Below are 23,049 nucleotides of genomic sequence, written 5' to 3'. Positions count from 1 at the left end.
AGATACTGAGAATTACACCCAGTATACAGGACAACAGAAGTGGTACTGTGTAATGTAAATATATACAGAATACATGCAGATAATGAGTATTACACCTAGTATACAGGACAAGAGAAGTGGTACTGTGCAGTGTCCATATATACAGAATAAGAGCAGATACTGAGAATAACACCCAGTATACAGGACAAGAGAAGTGGTACTGTGCACTGTCCATATATACAGAATAAGAGCAGATACTGAGAATTACACCCAGTATACAGGACAACAGAAGTGGTAATGTGTAGTGTAAATATATACAGAATACGTGCAGATAATGAGTATTACACCTAGTATACAGGACAGGAGAAGTGGTACTGTGCAGTGTCCATATATACAGAATAAGAGCAGATACTGAGAATTATACCCAGTATACAGAACAGGAGATGTCGATATCAAATTGATATCGAAAATTATGGCAGAGAGATTGGGTATCATTATGCCCAAATTAATAGCCAACCCGCAAGTGGGATTCATAAAGGCCAGATCTGCAGTCACAAATATGAGACGTGTCCTAGCAGTGCTAGATGAAGTCAAAATGAGACCAAATCTCCACCCATCTCCAGCTCTTCTTAGCATCGATGCTGAAAAAGCTTTTGACAATGTGAGCTGGAGATGGCTGGAAAAAGTTCTTGACAAACTGGGACTGCAGGGACAATTTAGAAACTTCATTTCTGTCCTTTATGATACGCCAACGGCAAAAATCAGCACACCTGGTTTCCTATCTCATTGCTTTGAGCTATTTAACCACTTCAGCCCCCAGTGCTTAAACACCCTGAAAGACCAGGCCACTTTTTACACTTCTGACCTACACTACTTTCACCGTTTATTGCTCGGTCATGCAACTTACCACCCAAATGAATTTTACCTCCTTTTCTTCTCACTAATAGAGCTTTCATTTGGTGGTATTTCATTGCTGCTGACATTTTTACTTTTTTTGTTATTAATCGAAATTTAACGATTTTTTTGCAAAAAAATGACATTTTTCACTTTCAGTTGTAAAATTTTGCAAAAAAAAACGACATCCATATAGAAATTTTGCTCTAAATTTATAGTTCTACATGTCTTTGATAAAAAAAAAATGTTTGGGTAAAAAAAAAATGGTTTGGGTAAAAGTTATAGCGTTTACAAACTATGGTACAAAAATGTGAATTTCCGCTTTTTGAAGCAGCTCTGACTTTCTGAGCACCTGTCATGTTTCCTGAGGTTCTACAATGCCCAGACAGTACAAACACCCCACAAATGACCCCATTTCTGAAAGTACACACCCTAAGGTATTCGCTGATGGGCATAGTGAGTTCATAGAACTTTTTATTTTTTGTCACAAGTTAGCGGAAAATTATGATTTTTTTTTTTTGATTTTTTTTTCTTACAAAGTCTCATATTCCACTAACTTGTGACAAAAAATAAAAAGTTCTATGAACTCACTATGCCCATCAGCGAATACCTTGGGGTCTCTTCTTTCCAAAATGGGGTCACTTGTGGGGTAGTTATACTGCCCTGGCATTCTAGGGGCCCAAATGTGTGGTAAGGAGTTTGAAATCAAATTCTGTAAAAAATGACCTGTGAAATCCGAAAGGTGCTCTTTGGAATATGGGCCCCTTTGCCCACCTAGGCTGCAAAAAAGTGTCACACATCTGGTATCTCCGTACTCAGGAGAAGGTGGGGAATGTGTTTTGGGGTGTCATTTTATATATACCCATGCTGGGTGAGAGAAATATCTTGGCAAAAGACAACTTTTCCCATTTTTTTATACAAAGTTGGCATTTGACCAAGATATTTATCTCACCCAGCAGGGGTATATGTAAAAAGACACCCCAAAACACATTCCTCAACTTCTCCTGAGTACGGGGATACCAGATGTGTGACACTTTTTTGCAGCCTAGGTGGGCAAAGGGGCCCACATTCCAAAGAGCACCTTTCGGATTTCACAGGTCATTTACCTACTTACCACACATTTGGGCCCCTAGAATACCAGGGCAGTATAACTACCCCACAAGTGACCCCATTTTGGAAAGAAGACACCCCAAGGTATTCCGTGAGGGGCATGGCGAGTTCCTAGAATTTTTTATTTTTTGTCACAAGTTAGTGGAAAATGATGATTTTTTTTTTTTTTTTTTTTTTCATACAAAGTCTCATATTTCACAAACTTGTGACAAAAAATAAAAACTTCCATGAACTCACTATACCCATCAGCGAATACCTTGGGGTCTCTTCTTTCCAAAATGGGGTCACTTGTGGGGTAGTTATACTGCCCTGGCATTCTAGGGGCCCAAATGTGTGGTAAGTAGGTAAATGACCTGTGAAATCCGAAAGGTGCTCTTTGGAATGTGGGCCCCTTTGCCCACCTAGGCTGCAAAAAAGTGTCACACATCTGGTATCTCTGTATTCAGGAGAAGTTGAGGAATGTGTTTTGGGGTGTCTTTTTACATATACCCATGCTGGGTGAGATAAATATCTTGGTCAAATGCCAACTTTGTATAAAAAAATGGGAAAAGTTGTCTTTTGCCAAGATATTTCTCTCACCCAGCATGGGTATATGTAAAATGACACCCCAAAACACATTCCCCAACTTCTCCCGATTACGGAGATACCAGATGTGTGACACTTTTTTGCAGCCTAGGTGGGCAAAGGGGCCCATATTCAAAAGAGCACCTTTCGGATTTCACAGGTCATTTTTTACAGAATTTGATTTCAAACTCCTTACCACACATTTGGGCCCCTAGAATGCCAGGGCAGTATAACTACCCCACAAGTGACCCCATTTTGGAAAGAAGAGACCCCAAGGTATTCGCTGATGGGCATAGTGAGTTCATGGAACTTTTTATTTTTTGTCACAAGTTAGTGGAATATGAGACTTTGTATGAAAAAAAAAATAAATAAAAAAATAAGCATTTTCCACTAACTTGTGACAAAAAATAAAAAATTCTAGGAACTCGCCATGCCCCTCACGGAATACCTTGGGGTGTCTTCTTTCCAAAATGGGGTCACTTGTGGGGTAGTTATACTGCCCTGGCATTTTCCAGGGGCCCTAATGTGTGGTAAGTAGGTAAATGACCTGTGAAATCCTAAAGGTGCTCTTTGGAATATGGGCCCCTTTGCCCACCTAGGCTGCAAAAAAGTGTCACACATGTGGTATCGCCGTATTCAGGAGAAGTTGGGGAATGTGTTTTGGGGTGTCATTTTACATATACCCATGCTGGGTGAGAGAAATATCTTGGCAAAAGACAACTTTTCCCATTTTTTTATACAAAGTTGGCATTTGACCAAGATATTTATCTCACCCAGCATGGGTATATGTAAAATGACACCCCAAAACACATTCCCCAACTTCTCCTGAGTACGGCGATACCAGATGTGTGACACTTTTTTGCAGCCTAGATGCGCAAAGGTGCCCAAATTCCTTTTAGGAGGGCATTTTTAGACATTTGGATACCAGACTTCTTCTCACGCTTTGGGGCCCCTAGAATGCCAGGGCAGTATAAATACCCCACATGTGACCCCATTTTGGAAAGAAGACACCCCAAGGTATTCAATGAGGGGCATGGCGAGTTCATAGAAATTTTTTTTTTTTGGCACAAGTTAGCGGAAATTGATATTTTTAATTTTTTTCTCACAAAGTCTCCCGTTCCGCTAACTTGGGACAAAAATTTCAATCTTTCATGGACTCAATATGCCCCTCACGGAATACCTGGGGGTGTCTTCTTTCCGAAATGGGGTCACATGTGGGGTATTTATACTGCCCTGGCATTCTAGGGGCCCTAAAGCGTGAGAAGAAGTCTGGAATATAAATGTCTAAAAAATTTTACGCATTTGGATTCCGTGAGGGGTATGGTGAGTTCATGTGAGATTTTATTTTTTGACACAAGTTAGTGGAATATGAGACTTTGTAAGAAAAAAAAAAAAAAATTCTGCTAACTTGGGCCAAAAAAATATCTGAATGGAGCCTTACAGAGGGGTGATCAATGACAGGGGGGTGATCAATGACAGGGGGGTTGATCAATGACAGGGGGGTTGATCAATGACAGGGGGGGTGATCAGGGAGTCTATATGGGGTGATCACCACAGTCATTGATCACGCCCCTGTAAGGCTTCATTCAGACGTCCGGATGCGTTTTGCGGATCCGATCCATCTATCAGTGGATCCGTAAAAATCATGCGGACGTCTGAATGGAGCTTTACAGGGGGGTAATCAATGACAGGGGGGTAATCAATGACAGGGGGGTAATCAGGGAGTCTATATGGGGTGATCACCACAGTCATTGATCACGCCCCTGTAAGGCTTCATTCAGACGTCCGGATGCGTTTTGCGGATCCGATCCATCTATCAGTGCATCCGTAAAAATCATGCGGACATCTGAATGGAGCTTTACAGGGGGGTAATCAATGACAGGGGGGTGATCAGGGAGTCTATATGGGGTGATCACCACAGTCATTGATCACTCCCCTGTAAGGCTTCATTCAGACGTCCGGATGCGTTTTGCGGATCCGATCCATCTATCAGTGCATCCGTAAAAATCATGCGGACATCTGAATGGAGCTTTACAGGGGGGTGATCAGGGAGTCTATATGGGGTGATCACCACAGTCATTGATCATGCCCCTGTAAGGCTTCATTCAGACGTCCGGATGCGTTTTGCGGATCGGATCCATCTATCAGTGCATCCGTAAAAATCATGCGGACATCTGAATGGAGCTTTACAGGGGGGTGATCAGGGAGTCTATATGGGGTGATCACCACAGTCATTGATCACGCCCCTGTAAGGCTTCATTCAGACGTCCGGATGCGTTTTGCGGATCGGATCCATCTATCAGTGCATCCGTAAAAATCATGCGGACATCTGAATGGAGCTTTACAGGGGGGTGATCAGGGAGTCTATATGGGGTGATCACCACAGTCATTGATCATGCCCCTGTAAGGCTTCATTCAGACGTCCGGATGCGTTTTGCGGATCGGATCCATCTATCAGTGCATCCGTAAAAATCATGCGGACATCTGAATGGAGCTTTACAGGGGGGTGATCAATGACAGGGGGGTGATCAGGGAGTCTATATGGGGTGATCACCACAGTCATTGATCATGCCCCTGTAAGGCTTCATTCAGACGTCCGGATGCGTTTTGCGGATCGGATCCATCTATCAGTGCATCCGTAAAAATCATGCGGACGTCTGAATGGAGCTTTACAGGGGGTTGATCAATGACAGGGGTGTAATCAATGACAGGGGGGGTGATCAGGGAGTCTATATGGGGTGATAACCACAGTCATTGATCACGCCCCTGTAAGGCTTCATTCAGACGTCCGGATGCGTTTTGCGGATCCGATCCATCTATCAGTGGATCCGTAAAAATCATGCGGACATCTGAATGGAGCTTTACAGGGGGGTAATCAATGACAGGGGGGTGATCAATGACAGGGGGGTGATCAGGGAGTCTATATGGGGTGATCAGGGGTGATCAGGGGCTAATAAGGGGTTAATAAGTGACGGGGGGGGGGGTGTAGTGTAGTGTAGTGGTGCTTGGTGGGACTTTACTGAGCTACCTGTGTCCTCTGGTGGTCGATCCAAACAAATGGGACCACCAGAGGACCAGGTAGCAGGTATATTAGACGCTGTTATCAAAACAGCGTCTAATATACCTGTTAGGGGTTAAAAAAAAAACACATCTCCAGCCTGCCAGCGAACGATCGCCGCTGGCAGGCTGGAGATCAACTCTCTTACCTTCCGTTCCTGTGAGCGCGCGCGCCTGTGTGCGCGCGTTCACAGGAAATCTCGGCCATCGCGAGATGACGCATATATGCGTGACTCTGCGCAGGGCTGCCACCTCCGGAACGCGATCCTGCGTTAGGGGGTCCGGAGGTGGTTAAAGGGACTAGACAAGGCTGTCCCTTGTCACCTTTACTATTTAACTTAACTCTTGAACCTCTGTCTCGATTTTTAATGTCCACACTAGATGTAGAAGGGATAAAAATAGGCGCCTCGGAAATAAAACATGCCCTATTCGCGGATGACCTTTTAGGCCCCTTTCACACGAGCGAGTATTCCGCGCGGATGCGATGCGGGAGGTGAACGCATTGCACCCGCACTGAATACTGACCCATTCATTTCTATGGGGCTGTGCACACGAGCAGTGATTTTCACGCATCACTTGTGCGTTGCGTGAAAATCGCAGCATGCTCCTCTTTGTGCGTTTTTCACGCATTGCAGGCCCCATAGAAGTGAATGGGGTTGCGTGAAAATTGTAAGCATCCGCAAGCAAGTGCGGATGCGGTGCGATTTTCACGCATGGTTGCTAGGTGACAGTCTATTCATTGTATTATTTTCCCTTATAACATGGTTATAAGGGAAAATAATAGCATTCTGAATACAGAATGCTTAGTAGGTGATCAATTGAGGGTTAAAAAAAAATAAAAAAATTAACTCACCTTCTCCTCTTGTTCGCGTAGTTCTCCCGGTCTTTAGTTCTTTAATGATGAGTTGTGGGCTAAAGGACCTTTGGTGACGTCAGATCACATGCTCCAATCACATGCTCCATCACCGTGGTCAATTAAAGAAGAATTTTTGAAATGTAATTCCCTGTCACCTATGCAGAGCAAGGGTTTGTATATGGCAAAATTGTTAAAATGTCACCTGACAATGTAACAAACGATTTTTTTAAATTTATGTCCCTGTCACCTATGCAGAGCAGGGGTTTAATCACGGCAAAAATGGTCAAATGTCACCCAAGAATGTAACAGACAAATTTGTAGCAGGGGTATATCACAGCCATAAATTGGTGAATTTCAGCCGAGAATGTAACAGACAAATTAGTGATTTTTTTTAAAACTGTCTAATAGGTATAGAAGGGGTATATCACAGCCAAAAATTTGTGAATTTCACATGAATATGTAAGACAAATTAGTGATTTTTTTTACCTGTCTACTAGGTAGAGCAGGGGTATATCACACCCAAAAATTAGTTAATTTCACCCGAATATGTAACAGACAAATTAATGTTTTTTTTTTTACCTGTCTACTAGGTAGAGCAGTGGTATATCACAGCCAAAAATTGGTGAATTTCACCTTAAAATGTAACAGACAAATTAGTGATTTTTTAAAAAACTGTCTAATAGGTATAGAAGGGGTATATCACACCCAAAAATTGGTGAATTTCACCTGAATATGTAACAGACAAATTAGTGAATTTTTTTTACCTGTCTAATAGGTATTGCAGGGGTAATTCATAGCCAAAAATTGGTGAATTTCACACGAATATGTAACAGACAAATTTGTGATTTTTTTTTAACTGTCTAATAGGTATAGCAGTGGTATATCACACCCATAAATTGGTGAATTTCACCCTAAAATGTAACAGACAAATTAGTGAAATGTTTTTACCTGTTACTAGGTAGAGCAGGGGTATATCACACCCAAAAATTAGTTAATTTCACCCGAATATGTAACAGACAAATTAATGTTTTTTTTTTTTACCTGTCTACTAGGTAGAGCAGTGGTATATCACAGCCAAAAATTGGTGAATTTCACCTTAAAATGTAACAGACAAATTAGTTATTTTCTTTTAAAACTGTCTAATAGGTATAGAAGGGGTATATCACACCCAAAAATTGGTGAATTTCACCTGAATATGTAACAGACAAATTAGTGAAATGTTTTTACCTGTCTACTAGGTACAGCAGGGGTATATCACAGTCAAAAATTGGGGAATTTCACATGAATATGTAACAGACAAATTAGTGATTTGTTTTACTTGTCTACTAGGTAGAGCAGGGGAATATCACACCCAAAAATTGGTTAATTTCACCCGAATATGTAAAAGACAAATTAATGTTTTTTTTTTACCTGTCTACTAGGTATAGCAGTGGTATATCACACCCAAAAATTGGTGAATTTCGCCCAAACATGTAACAGACAAATTAGTGAAATGTTTTTACCTGTCTACTAGGTAGAGCAGGGGTATATCACACCCAAAAATTGGTGAATTTCAACAGAATATGTAACAGACAAATTTGTGAAATTTTTTAATCTGTCTAATAGGTATAGCAGTGGTATATCAAAATCCAAAAATTGGTGAATTTCACCCAAAAATGTAACAGACAAATTAGTGAATTCTTTTTACCTGTCTAATATGTATAGCAGGGGTGTATCACAGCCAAAAATTGGTGAACTTCACATGAATATGTAACAGACAAATTAGTGATTTTTTTTTAACCTGTCTACTAGGTAGAGCAGGGGTATATCACACCCAAAAATTGGTTAATTTTACCCGAATATGTAACAGACAAATTAATGATTTTTTTTTACCTGTCTACTAGGTATAGCAGTGGTATATCACACCCAAAAATTGGTGAATTTCGCCCAAACATGTAACAGACAAATTAGTGAAATGTTTTTACCTGTCTACTAGGTAGAGCAGGGGTATATCACACCCAAAAATTGGTAAATTTCAGCAGAATATGTAAAAATCAAATTAGTGAAATTTTTTTACCTGTCTAATAGGTATAGCAGGGGTAAATCATAGCCAAAAATTGGTGAATTTCACCCGAATATGTAACAGACAAATTAGTGTTTTTTTTTTTACCTGTCAAATAGGTATAGTAAGGGTATATCACAGTCAAAAATTGGTGAATTTCATATGAATATGTAACAGACAAATTAGTGAATTTTTTTTACCTGTCTACTAGGTAGAGCAGCGGTATATCACACCTAAAAATTGGTTAATTTCACCCGAATATGTAACAGACAAATTCATGATTTATTTTAATTTTTTTTCCAAGAAAATTTTTATTTTTAAAAGAAAGGACATACATAAAGTACAATTCCAAAGCATTGTATGTTTGTTACAATACATTTTCAGAAAACAGACATTGATGTCTATGTATACAGTAGAGACTCAAAACAAGTTGTCCTTTACTTTAATTATTCTCATAACCCTTCAATTTAAACCCCCCCCCCCTCCACAAATCTGGGAAAACTCAATCGCCCTCCCCACCTCCCCCCTACCCCTATTCGGAACTAACTATCGTCCTGCCAGGACAATCGCCATACCTTTCGACTGACATGATCTAGAAAAATGGTATCAACATACTAGTAACGTTGTGGGTGGTTGTAGGAAACCTGTTATTGTGCCAAGCGGCCTAGCGACCCCTTCAACTGTTCCTCCAAATACCATTTTGTTAAAGTGAAGGGTCTCATGATGTGCTCAATTTCAGAGTCAGAGAAAAACTGTGTCAGAAAGCCTCTCCATTTCTTTAGGAATTTGCCTCCCTTCCCTTCCTTATGCTTTATAACATCCCCTCGCTCCAAATTCAGTAGCTCTCTAAGACAAGCTAAAATGTCATCCCTTGAGGGGACCGAAGGCCGGAGCCAATGTTGTAAAATGCTCCTCTTAGTTACCATACAGAGAGCAAGGAAGAGGGTAGGTAGCCTCCGTTCCAGGAGGACCCCATCCTTTAGCTCCTCCCAATAGTGAAAGAGAAAGGTCATAGGGCTCAACGGGACCGTCAGGTTCCAACTATCCTTAGATATCTGGGCCACCTGATTCCATAAATCTTGTATGTGAGGGCAGGACCAAAGACCGTGAAATAGATCAGTGTGCATAACCTTACATTTTGGGCAACTAGTGATCCTGTCCGACCTGTTGGGACCTGCCGGGAGGTTAAAAGCATAAATAGCATTATGCATTATCCTGAAATGTGTGTCCCTCCAAACTTCATTTATGACTGAATTCCTCATGGCCCACCATCCCTTTAGAATCTTCTCTCCTGCCTCGCTGTCCTCTAATACACAAGCCCATGGGCGAAAAGCTAGGTGTGGCAGGCCGTCCCCCAAAATCACCCTTAATTGGGAGTATAATAGAGAAATGGATTGCGGGCCTGTACCCTTTATTACTATCTTATCAAAGTCATTCGTCGCCATTTCCTTAGAGACATCCCTCAACCTCTCAGTTAAGAATTTATTAACCTGGGAGTATTGGATAGTTTGAAAAGGACTCAGGTGATAGACGTCCCTAACCTCCTGACATGATAACCATCTATTCTCAGTCTTGTGCATCAATTGCTGGGCCGTCAGTATTCCTTTCTGCTTCCATTCTTTAAACAGAGCATTCCTCCTTCCCTGTTCAAATTCCGGATGCCCCCACAGAGGTAAAAATTTCGAGACTTTCTGACAGAGTCGTAGATTCTTCCGAATAATTCTCCACGCTGCCCTTGTGTGGCGGAAGATAATCGAATTCCGCAGATGCATAGGTAGGGCTCTCAAGGCCGTGTGTAACAGGGTGCAAGGATCCCAAGGTGCGCAAAGTTCCCTCTCCAAAGTATAATCAGAATGGAAACTTGTGTGACGCAGCCAGTCAATAATGTGTCTAAGAAGACATGCTTGGTTATACATCCTGACATCAGGCATGTTCATTCCCCCTTTCAATTTAAGGGCCATCAGCTTCCTCAGACCTATTCGTGGTCTCCTTCCCTTCCAGATGAAGCGTGTCACCTCACTATGGAGCCTACTGACGTCCACATGCTTAATCAGCAAGGGTAACGTCTGGAGAGGATAAAGAAGCCTGGAGAAGCTGATCATTTTAACTAAATGGATTCTGCCTAGTAGGGGCAGGGGTAGGTTCTGCCATCTACGCAGCTCATTTGTCACCTTACTTAATAAGGGGGTATAATTCAGACCGTATAATGATTCTGCCCTAGGACCTATCTTGATACCTAAATATGTAATGTGACCTTTAGCCACCGGTATCCCTTCTAAAGTACTCCCAGGCTTCATTTTAATTTCCCCTCTCCCTAGTTGTAGAAGAGCACACTTGGCTGTATTTATCGTGAATCCTGAGAACTGACCAAATTTTGCAATGCTGCTCAGTACTGCCTGTAGATCTGACATAGGGTTACCCATAAATAAGAGTATGTCATCTGCGAAAAAAATGGCTTTCAGTTCAGAGTTCCCTATTTTAATACCCTCGAAAATCCCACCCGAGTTTAGAAGACGAACCAGAGGCTCCACCGCTAGGTCGAACAACAAAGGGGATAAAGGACAGCCCTGCCTTGTTCCCCTATGCAAGCTAAAAGGGTCAGAAAATAGAACACCAGTATCTATTATTGCCTGCAAATCACGTTCTGTGAATCCATTCAAGTCACCAGTATCTAACGCGTGTATCTCACACTGACAGATGCAGCAAAGGCTGTGAAATTAGTTTTTTGCCCAAAATGGGTGTTTTTTTAATAAGAAAATAGAACACCAGTCTCTAACGCGTGTATCTCACACTGACAGATGCAGCAAAGGCTGAAAATTACTTTTTTTGCCCAAAATGGGTGTTTTTTTATTATAACAGAATAAAACACCAGTATCTAATGCGTGTACTTCACACTGACAGATGCAGCAAAGGCAGCAGATTTATTATTTTGCCCAAAATGTTTTTGTTTTTTAAAACAGAATAGAACACCAGTATATAACGCGTGTATCTCACACTGACAGATGCAGCAAAGGCCGCAGATTTATTTTTTTGCCCAAAATGGGTGTTTTTTTAACCCAGAATATATTGCAGCATTTCTATCTTGTATCCCACACTGACAGATGCAGCAAAGGCAACAAATTTAGTTTTTTGCCCAAAATGGGTGTTTTTTTTAATAACAGAATAGAACACCAGTATCTAATGCGTGCATTTCACACTGACAGATGCAGAAAAGGCTTCAAAATTAGTTTTTTGCCCAAAATGGGTGTTTTTTTTTAATAACAGGATAGAACACCAGTATCTAATGCATGTATTTCACACTGACAGATGCAGCAAAGGCCGCAGATTTATTATTTTGCCCAAAATGGGTGTTTTTTTTTATAACAGAATAGAACACCAATTTATAACGCGTGTATCTCACACTGACAAATACAGCAAAGGCTGCAAATTTAGTTTTTTGCCCAAAATGGGTGTTTTTTTTAATAACACGATAGAACACCAGTATCTATTGCGTGTATTTCACACTGACAGATGCAGCAAAGGCCGCAGATTTATTATTTTGCCCAAAATGGGTGTTTTTTTTATAACAGAATAGAACACCAATTTATAACGCTTGTATCTCACACTGACAAATGCAGCAAAGGCTGCAAATTTTGTTTTTTGCCCAAAATGGGTGTTTTTTTAATAACAGAATAATTTACCAGTTTCTAACGCGTTTATCTCACACTGACATGTGCAGCAAAGGCTGCAAATTTAGTTTTTTCCCCAAAATAGGTGTTTTTTTAATAACAGAATAGAACACCAGTATCTAATGTGTGTATCTCACACTGACAGATGAAGCATAGGCCCCTGATGTAGGGTATTGCCAAAAATGGGTGTTTTAATAAACCCAGAATATTATTGCAGTATTTCAAGCTTGTATGTAACACTAACAAATGCAGCATAGGCCCCAGATGTAGGGGATTGCCAAAAATAGATTTTTTTTAAAACCCAGAAAATTATTGAAGTATTTCAAGCTTGTCTTTCACACTGACAAATGCTGCAAATGCACCAGATGTAGGGTATTGCCACAAATGGGTGTTTTTTTAAACCCCAAACATTATTGAAGTATTTCAAGCTCGTCTTTCACACTAACAAATGCTGCAAAGGCACCAGATGTAGGGTATTGCCACAAATGGGTGTTTTTTTAAAACCAGAAAATTATTGAAGTATTTCAAGCTTGTCATAGACACTGATAAATGCTGCAAAGGCACCAGATTGGCAAAAATGGGTGTTTTTTTAAACCCAGATTATTATTGCACATTGCAGTATTTCTAGCTTGTATGTCACACTAACAAATGTAGCATAGGCTGCAAAATTAATTATGTTGCCCAAAATAGGTGTTTTTTTTAATAACAGAATAGAACACCAGTATCTAACGCATGTATCTCACACTGACAGATGCAGCAAAGGCTGCAAATTTTGTTTTTTGTCCAAAATTTGTGTTTTTTTAATAACAGAATAGAACACCAGTATCTAACGCATGTATCTCACAATGACAGATGCAGCAAAGGCTGCAAATTTAGTTTTTTGCCCAAAATTTGTGTTTTTTTAAACCCAGAAAATTATTGAAGTATTTCAAACTTGTCTTTAACACTGACAAATGCTGCAAAGGCACCAGATGTAGGATATTGCCAAAAATTTGTGTTTTTTTTAAACCCAGATTATTATTGCAGTATTTCAAGCTTGTATTTCACACAAAAAAATGCAGCATAGGCCCCGCCCCAGATGTAGGGTATTGCCAAAAATGGGTGTTTTTTAAACCCAGAAAATTATTGCAGTATTTCAAGATCGGATTTCACACTGACAAATGCTGCAAAGGCCCCAGATGTAGGGTCTTGCCCAAAATTGTGTTTTTTTAAAATAACAGAATAGAACACCAGTATTTAATGCATGTATCTCACACTGACAGATGCAGCAAAGGCCGCAGATTTATTATTTTGCACAAATTGGGTGTTTTTTTAATAACAGAATAGAACACCCAGTATATAACGCGTGTATCTCACACTGACAGATGCAGCAAAGGCTGCAAATTTAGTTTTTTTTCAAGCATAGGCCCCTGATGTAGGGTATTGCCAAAAATTGGTGTTTTTTGAACCCAGAATATTATTGCAGTATTTCAAGCTTGTATGTCACACAAAAAAATGCAGCATAGGTCCCAGATGTAGGGGATAGCCAAAAATTGGGTTTTTTTTTTAACTCAGAAAATTATTGAACTATTTCAAGCTTGTCTTTCACACTGACAAATGCTGCAAAGGCACCAGATGTAGGGTATTGCCACAAATGGGTGTTTTTTTAAAACCAGAAAATTATTGAAGTATTTCAAGCTTGTCATACACACTGATAAATGCTGCAAAGGAACCAGATGTAGGATATTGCCAAAAATGGGTGTTTTTTTAAACCCAGATTATTATTGCAGTATTTCTAGCTTGTATGTCACACTAACAAATGCAGCATAAGCTGCAAAATTAAGTATTTTGCCCAAAATGGGTGTTTTTTTTATAACAGAATAGAACACCAGTATCTAATGCGTGTATCTCACACTGACAGGGGGGGCCGGGGGGGGGGGGGGGGGCGCACCCTGGCCACCAATGATATTACAAGAGGGGGGGGGGGGGCCGGGGGAGGCCGCACACTGGCCACCAATGATATTACAATAGGGGGGGGGGGGGCCGCACACTAGCCACCAATGATATTCAAACTGGGGAGGGAGGGGGGTCTGCCCCCTGCTGCCTGGCAGCCCCTGATCTCTTATAAGGGGCTATGATATGCACAATTAACCCCTCAGGTACAGAACCTGAGGGGTTAATTGTGCGTATCACAGCCACCTGTAAGAGATCGGGTGCTGCCAGGCAGCAGGGGGCAGTCATGTACACAGTTCGTAGTATATTCTAACTAGAAGCGTCCCCATCACTATGGGAACGCCTCTGTGTTAGAATATACTGTCGGATATGAGTTTTCACTAAGTGAAAACTCATCTCTGAAAAAGCTTTTATGCAGACGGATCTTCGGATCCGTCTATATGAAAGTAACCTACGGCCACGGATCACGGACGCGGATGCCAATCTTGTGTGCATCCGTGTTCTTTCACGGACCCATTGACTTGAATGGGTCCGTGAACCGTTGTCCGTCAAAAAAATAGGACAGGTCATATTTTTTTGACGGACAGGAAACACGGACTGCAAAACGGTGCATTTTCCGATTTTTCCACGGACCCATTGAAAGTCAATGGGTCTGCGAAAAAAAACGGAAAACGGCACAACGGCCACGGATGCACACAACGGTCGTGTGCATGAGGCCTTACTCTGTTGAGTCTTCTAGTTGCTTAAGGAACTTTGATCCTACAATGGTCTACAAAGGTCTTCCAGTGTCTTTTGAATACAGTGATGACGAGATTATTGTGCATTGTGGTTTTGACATGTTTTTGCTGTGGATGTACAATATACCTCACAATTTAGCCTCCATTCCTGAAGTGTCCTTAATAAAGTTACAGTATGGGCTTGTTCACACAAACTTTTTTTGCGTTCTGCATACGGAACCATTCATTTCAATGGTTCCTCAAAAAAAACAGAATGTACTCTGTATGCATTCCGTTTCCGTATTTCCATTTTTCCGTTTCGTTCAAAGATATAACATGTCCTATTATTGGCCGCAAATCACATTCCGTGGCTCCATTCAAGTCAATGAGTCCACACAAAAAAACAAAACACATTCTGTATCCGTTCTGTTTTTGCGGAACCATCTATTGAAAATTTTATGCCCAGCCCAATTTTTTCTATGTAATTACTGTATACTGTGTATGCCATATGGAACCGGAAACACTACTGAAGAAAAAAATGGAAAAACGGATCCGTTAAAAACAGCCTGCAAAACACTGGAAAAGCCATACGGTCGTATGAACAAGCCCTATGTCAAACAACTATATTCAGGGTTATGCAGAAGTGCAGGGGTGGAGGCTAAATTGCTGCTCCCCTGCAGACCTAGCAGAGCGCCACCGTAGCCACCGCCCTACTTTGCCTCATCAGTGGTGCTCCCCTGCCTTTACACAGATAGTTATCAGGAGCAAGCGTTCCTGAAAATGCTCCTTCCCAATAATTGCCCCAATCATTGGCTTGTGTATAAAGGAGACATACATTCCCATTATTTGTATGGTGCTGACATATTCTATTTTGCTGTACAGATTGCAGTCAGTCCCTGTCCACAATGGAGCTCATAATCTAGTCTCTCTCTCTCACACACACACACACACACACACACAATTGTGTCAGTTTGAGCAGATGGCACTACATTGGACCATACATTATACTTTACTTTCTGTACACTAGGGGTCAGCAACCTCCAGTTTCCAAGAAGTGTGCATACTGGGAGTTGTAGTTTCAAAACAGCTAAAGAGATAGCTAACCCCTGTTGTACATGATTGCCTTGCCTGAGCTCCGGCTCTTCTCTCTTAAGGCCTCTTTCACACTACCGCATTGCTTTTTCAGTGTTTTCCGATCCGTTGTACCGTTTTTTGTTTCTGTTGTGTTTACGTTTCTGTTCCGTTTTTCCGTTCCGTTTTTCCGTATGGCATATACATTATACAATAATTACATAGAAAAAATTGTGCTGGGCATAAAATTTTCAATAGATGGTTCTGCAAAAACGGAACAGATACGGAAGACATACGTATACATTTCCGTATGTGTTCCGTTTTTTTTGCGGACCCATTGACTTGAATGGATTCACAGAACGTGATTTGCAGGCAATAATAGGACATGTTCTATCTTTCAACGGAACGGAAAAACGGAAATATGGAAACGGAATGCATACGGAGTACATTCCTTTTTTTTTGCAGAACCATTGAAATGAATGGTTCCGTACACGGACCGTATACGGAAAGCAATAAACGGCCCGTAAACGGAAAAAAAAAACGGTCGTGTGATAGAGGCCTAACAGTGTTCAGAGAGTTGTTTTACAGCAACCACAGGGATATATTACAGGAGACTGGTGTCTGGAGATGTCCAGCAAATTTGTTGTGTGTTTTTGCTGCAGATATGATGCATATTTTACCCTAAGCATTGTAAAATGTGAAATCCGCACCACAGGTCAATTTACGTGGAAGATTATTTTTGCAGTGTGGGGATGAGATTTCTTAAAATCCCATCCACTTTCCCAGTATTTTTAAATTACTGTGGATCTATGGCACCAAAGTGTATATGACACTTGTGAACATACACTAAAAAGCCAGTGCTCTCTGCTCTGCAGTGATGAGGGGCAATCACCCTGAAACAGCTGTCTGAAGATGAGGAGCTGAGTTAGTTAATCTCCAAATGATGTCTCATGACCTATTTAAAGGATTGAACATTGATTTATAGGATAGCTGCCTTACATCTGGTGGCATTAGAGGCAGAGCTTGTTAAGAGCTCATTTACATCTCTTTCTTCCCAGATTTTCAGAGGAGCATGTATGGCCTATGGCCCCTTTCACACGGGGGAGTATTCTGCGCGGATACGATGCGTGAGTTGAACGCATTGCACCCGCACTGAATACCGACCCATTCATTTCTATGGGGCTGTTCACATGAGCGGTGATTTTCACGCATCACTTGTGCGTTGCGTGAAAATCGCAGCAAGCTCTATTTTGTGCGTTTTTCACGCAACGCATGCCCCATAGAAGTGAATGGGGTTGCGTGAAAATCACAAGCATCCGCAAGCAAGTGCGGATGCGGTGTGATTTTCACGCACGGTTGCTAGGAGACGATCGGGATGGAGACCCGATCATTATTATTTTCTCTTATAACATGGTTATAAGGGAAAATAATAGCATTCTGAATACAGAATGCATAGTAAAATAGCGCTGGAGGGGTTAAAAATAAATAAAAAATAATTTAACTCACCTAAATCCACTTGCTCGCGCTGCCGGCATCTCGTCTGTTTCCTTCTTTGCTGAACAGGACCTGTGGTGAGCATTCATTGCAGCAACAGGACCTGTGGTGACGTCACTCCGGTCATCACATGATCCATCACATGATCTTTTACCATGGTGATGGGTCATGTGATGGATCATGTGATGACCGGAGTGACGTCAACCCCAGGTCCTGTTCCTGCAATGAATGCTCACCACAGGTCCTGTTCAGCAAAGAAGGAGACAGACGAGATGCCCGGGTCTGGAAAATACAGCCATTTGAAATACAGCCATTTTGTGCAAAGATATATTTACTTCAGGCCTACAGAGGTTCAGGCCCTCTGAGATACTACCTCTACATACAGGGGTTTGAATTAGGCATTTGAAATACAGCCATTTGAAATACAGCCATTTTGTGCAAAGAAATCTTAAATTGAGGCCTAGTCTGGTTCAGGCCGTGTGAGATACACCCTTTACATACTGTCGTTCTTTTCTACTATTAATTAAACACCCGTTTAGGGCAAGATCCTAAATTCGAAAAATATGAGGAGAGCGTCAAATAAGGGACGTGGCCCAGGTCGTGGTGCTGCTGGTAGAGCTCCTGTTGCAGGGAGAGGACGTGGTCGATCTGTGCCAGCTACACGCACAAGTGAAACCCCTTCCTCAGGTGCTAGTAGGCGACAAAACCTGCAGCGGTATTTGGCCTAATGCTGCTCTACGAATGGTGAGGCCTGAACAAGTACAGGCGATAGTAGATTGGGTTGCTGACAGTGGATCCAGTTCCTTCACATTGTCTCCCACCCAGTCTCCTGCTGAAAGACCACAGTTGGCACCTGCAGCCGATGTCCATCAATCTTTCACCTCACCCCCTTGCAAATAAGCCAAGCAATCTGAGCCCCAAGTCATGCAGCAGTCTCTTCTGCTTTTTGATGACTCTGTTAGCAGGGTTTCCCATGGCCATCCACCTAGCCCTGCCCCAGAAGTGGAAGAGATTGAGTGCACTGATACCCAACCACTTATTTTTCAAGATGAGTACATGGAAGGACCATCGCTGCACGTCTCGGATGATGATGAAACACAGGTGCCAACTGCTGGGGCTTTCGAAAGTGTGCAGACCGACAAGGAAGTCAGGGGTGAAGACTGGGTGGAAGATGATGTGGAGGACGATGACCCCACATGGAATCAAGGTCATGCGATGTAGTTCGGAGGAAGAGGCGGTGGTCGCACAGAGCCACCAGTACAGCAGAAGAGGGAGCAGGGTGCAAAAGCGGAGCGGCCGTCCTCTAGACAGTACGCCTCCTACTGCCCACCGCAGCAAGGGACCGAGCACACCAAAGCCAGCTCCAAGAAGTTCCCTGGCGTGGCAGTTCTTCAGACAATGTGCTGATGACAAGACACGAGTGGTTTGCACACTGTGCAATCAGAGCCTGAAGCGAGGCATAAATGTTCTCAACCTGAGCACAACCTGCATGACCAGGCATTTAAGTGCAAAGCACAAGCTGCAGTGGAGTAGACACCTCAAAAACCAAGAAAGGTCTCTGGCTCCTCCTGCTTCCTCTTCTGCTGCAGTCGCGGCCTCTTCATCCACCTCTGGAGTGACAGTGCCACCTGGCACCCCGCAAACAGAGGATCTGCCAGCAACACCAACACCTGGGTCACCAAGCATCTCCACAATGTCCCACGCAAGCGTTCAGCTCTCCATATCCCAAACGTTGGAGAGGAAGAGGAAGTACCCCCCTACCCACCCGCGATCCCTAGCCCTGAATGCCAGCATTTCTAAATTACTGGCATTTGAAATGCTGTCATTCCGTCTGGTGGAGACGGAGAGTTTTAAAGGCCTTATGGCGGTGGCTGTCCCACAGTACGTTGTGCCCAGCCGCCACTACTTTTCAAGGCAAGCCATCCCTTCCCTGCATAACCAAGTAGGGGACAAAATCAGGTGTGCACTGCGCAACGCCATCTGTGGCAAGGTGCACCTGACTACGGATACGTGGTAAGCACGGTCAGGGCCGTTATATCTCCATAACAGCACACTGGGTAAATGCAGTGGTGGCTGGGCCTGAGACGGATAGCAGTTTGGCGCATGTCCTTCCACCACCAAGGATTTCAGGGCGCTTCAGTTTGCCTCCTGTTGCTTCCTCCTCCTCCGGTCAGCGTAACACCTTCACCACCAACTTCAGCACAGCCAGGGGTAAACGACAGCAGGCAGTTTTAAAACTTATCTGTTTGGGGGACAAACCACACACCGCGCAGGAGCTGTGGACGGGCCTTGAACAACAGACCGATGAGTGGTTTGTGCCAGTCAGCCTCAAGCCCGGCCTGGTGGTGTGCGATAATGGGCGAAATCTCGTAGCAGCTCTGGGACTAGCCGGTTTGACACACATCCTTTGCCTGGCGCATGTCCTGAATTTGGTGGTACAGAGATTCCTTAAAAATTACACCGACATGTCAGAGCTGCTGCATAAAGTGCGGGCCGTCTGTGCGCGATTTCGGCGTTCTCACCCTGCTTCTGCTCGCCTGTCAGCGCTGCACCGTAACTTCAGCCTTCCCGCTCACCGCCTCATATGCGACATGCCTACAAAGTGGAACTCCACCTTGCACATGCTGGCCAGACAGTGGATGATGAGGAGGAGGAGGAGATGGAGGAGGAGGAACCATGTTCACAGCAGGGTGGCACCCAGACCAGCTCATGGCCATCACTGGTGAGTGGATGGGGGGATACAGAGGACACAGACGATACATCTCCCACAGAGGACAGCTTGTCGTTGTCGGTTACATGCTGCAGTGTCTCCGCAACGACCGCCGAGTTGCCCACATTCTAAGGCCTCTTTCACACTTGCGTTGTTGGGATCCGGCGTGCACTTCCGTTGCCGGAGGTGCCCGCCGGATCCGGAAAAACGCAAGTGTACTGAAAGCATTTGAAGACGGAGCCGTCTTCAAAATGCTTTCAGTGTTACTATGGCACCCAGGACGCTATTAAAGTCCTGGTTGCCATAGTAGGAGCGGGGAGCGGGGGAGCAGTATACTTACAGTCCGTGCGGCTCCCGGGGCGCTCCAGAATGATGTCAGAGCGCCCCATGCGCATGGATGACGTGATCCATGTGATCTCGTGATCCATGCGCTTGAGGCGCCCTGACATCACTCTGGAGCGCCCCGGGAGCCGCACGGACGGTAAGTATGCTGCTCCCCCGCTACACTTTACCATGGCTGCCAGGACTTTAGCGTCCCGGCAGCCATGGTAACCACTCTGAAAAAGCTAAATGTCGGGTCCGGCAATGCGCCGAAACAACGTTTAGCTTAAGGCCGGATCCAGATCAATGCCTTTCAATGGGCATTAATTCCGGATCCGGCCTTGCGGCAAGTCTTCAGGATTTTTGGCCGGAGCAAAAAGCGCAGCATGCTGCGGTATTTTCTCCGGCCAAAAAACGTTCCGTTCCGGAACTGAAGACATCCTGATGCATCCTGAACGGATTTCTCTCCATTCAGAATGCATTAGGATAAAACTGATCAGGATTCTTCCGGCATAGAGCCCCGACGACGGAACTCTATGCCGAAAGAAAAGAACGCAGGTGTGAAAGATCCCTAACTTGTGCTGATTACTGGGTGGCCACGCTGCTGGATCCCCGTTACAAGGACAACGTACCATCCTTAATTCCCTCACTGGAGCGTGATCGTAAGATGCACGAGTACAAGCGCACGCTGGTAGACGCGCTGCTGGTGGCATTCCCACCTGACAGCGGGGGCACAGTGGAAGGACAAGGAGAAGGCAGAGGACGAGGAAGAGGTCGCCAACGCAGCTGGGGCACCGCCAGCACCTCAGAAGGCAGGGTTAGCATGGCCGACATGTGGAAAAGCTTTGTCAGCACGCCACAACAACCAGCACCACCAGCTGATATGGAACGTCTTAGCAGGAGGCAGCATTTCACCAACATGGTGGAGCAGTATGTGTGCACACGCCTACTCGTACTGAATGACGGGTCTGCCCCCTTCAACTTCTGGGTCTCTAAATTGGGCACATGGCCTGAGCTTGCCCTTTACGCCTTGGAGGTGCTGGCCTGCCCTGCAGCCAGTGTATTATCTGAACGTGTGTTTAGCATGGCAGGGGGCGTCATCACAGACAAGCGCAGCCGCCTGTCCACAGCCAATGTGGACAAGCTCACGTTCATTAAAATGAGCCAGGCATGGATCCCTCAGGACTTGTCCGTACCTTGTGCAGAATAGACATGTATACCGGCACTAAGCAGCCATTGTTATACTGCAGCACAATTGCTCATGTTTGTATTTTGGATATTTCACACTCTTTTGGAGTGTACCTAATTTTACAAAATTAAATTAAAACCAAAAACCTGTGTTGGCTATCTCGTCCTCCTCCACCGCCGCTTCCACCTACTCCGCTACGTCCACCGCCTCCTCAAACTCCTACTTCATATGAAACTCCACCTCATAAATCCATTTTTTTTTTTTTGTACGTGTTTTATTTTATATAATTTCACTACTTTGTCATTTATATTTTCTGGTGGAATTCACCAATTGTTGGGTGTATGGTACCACTGCTCTACCTAGTAGGCCGGTTAAAAAATAAAAATAAAATTGTCATCAACATTTTCGGGTGAAATTCACCAATTTTTGGGGGGTATAGTACCACTGCTATACCTAGTATGACGGCTAAAAAAAATAAGAAATTGTCATTAACATTTTCTGGTGAAATTAACCAATTTTTGGGTGTATAGTACCTCTGCTATACCTAGTAGGCCGGTTAAAAAAATTAAATAAATTGTCATTAACATTTTCTGGTGAAATTCACAAATTTTTGGGTGTATAGTACCACTGCTATACCTAGTAGGTCGGTTAACAGAAAAAATATATTTGTCAGTTAGATTTGCAGTTGAAATTCAACAATTTTCGGGTGTGAAGTACCACTGCTATACCTAGTAGGCCGGTTAAAAAAAAAATGTCATTAACATTTTCGGGTGAAATTCACCAATTTTTGGGTGTATAGTATCACTGCTATACCTAGTAGGCCGGTTAACAAAAAATATATATTTGTCAGTTACATTTTCAGTTGAAATCCAACAATTTTTGCTATACCTAGTAGACGGGTTAAACAATAAAAAAATTTGTCTCTTACATTTTATGGTGAAATTCACTAATTTTTGGGTATGATGTACCACTGCTATACCTAGTAGACCGGTTAACAAAAAAAATAAATTGTCAGTTACATTTTCTGGTGAAATTCAGCAATTTTTTGGTGTGAAGTACCACTGCTATACCTAGTAGACCGGTAAAAAAAAAAAATTGGCAGTTACATTTTATTGTCAAATTCACCAATTTTTGGGTTTAATATACCCCTCCTCTACCTAGTTGACAGCTTAATAAATTTCAATAATTTTTATTTTACATTTTCGGGTGACAATAAACAATTGTTTTCTGTCATAGACCCCTGCTCTACCAAGTAGACAGGTTAATTAATTTCTGTAATTTTTCTGTTACATTCTTGGGTTGACATTATACAATTTTAGACGTGAATAAACCCCTGCTCTGCATAGGTGACAGGGAATAAAATTTCTGAAATGCTTCTCTAATTGATGCGCGCCACCTCCTTTGATTCAATGCTTAAACTTAAGCAAGTTGTACCACATTTAAGCTT

Source organism: Bufo bufo, chromosome 1 (assembly GCF_905171765.1).
Source record: "Bufo bufo chromosome 1, aBufBuf1.1, whole genome shotgun sequence".
Classification (NCBI taxonomy): domain Eukaryota; kingdom Metazoa; phylum Chordata; class Amphibia; order Anura; family Bufonidae; genus Bufo; species Bufo bufo.
Note: the sequence above shows the minus strand (reverse complement) of the source record.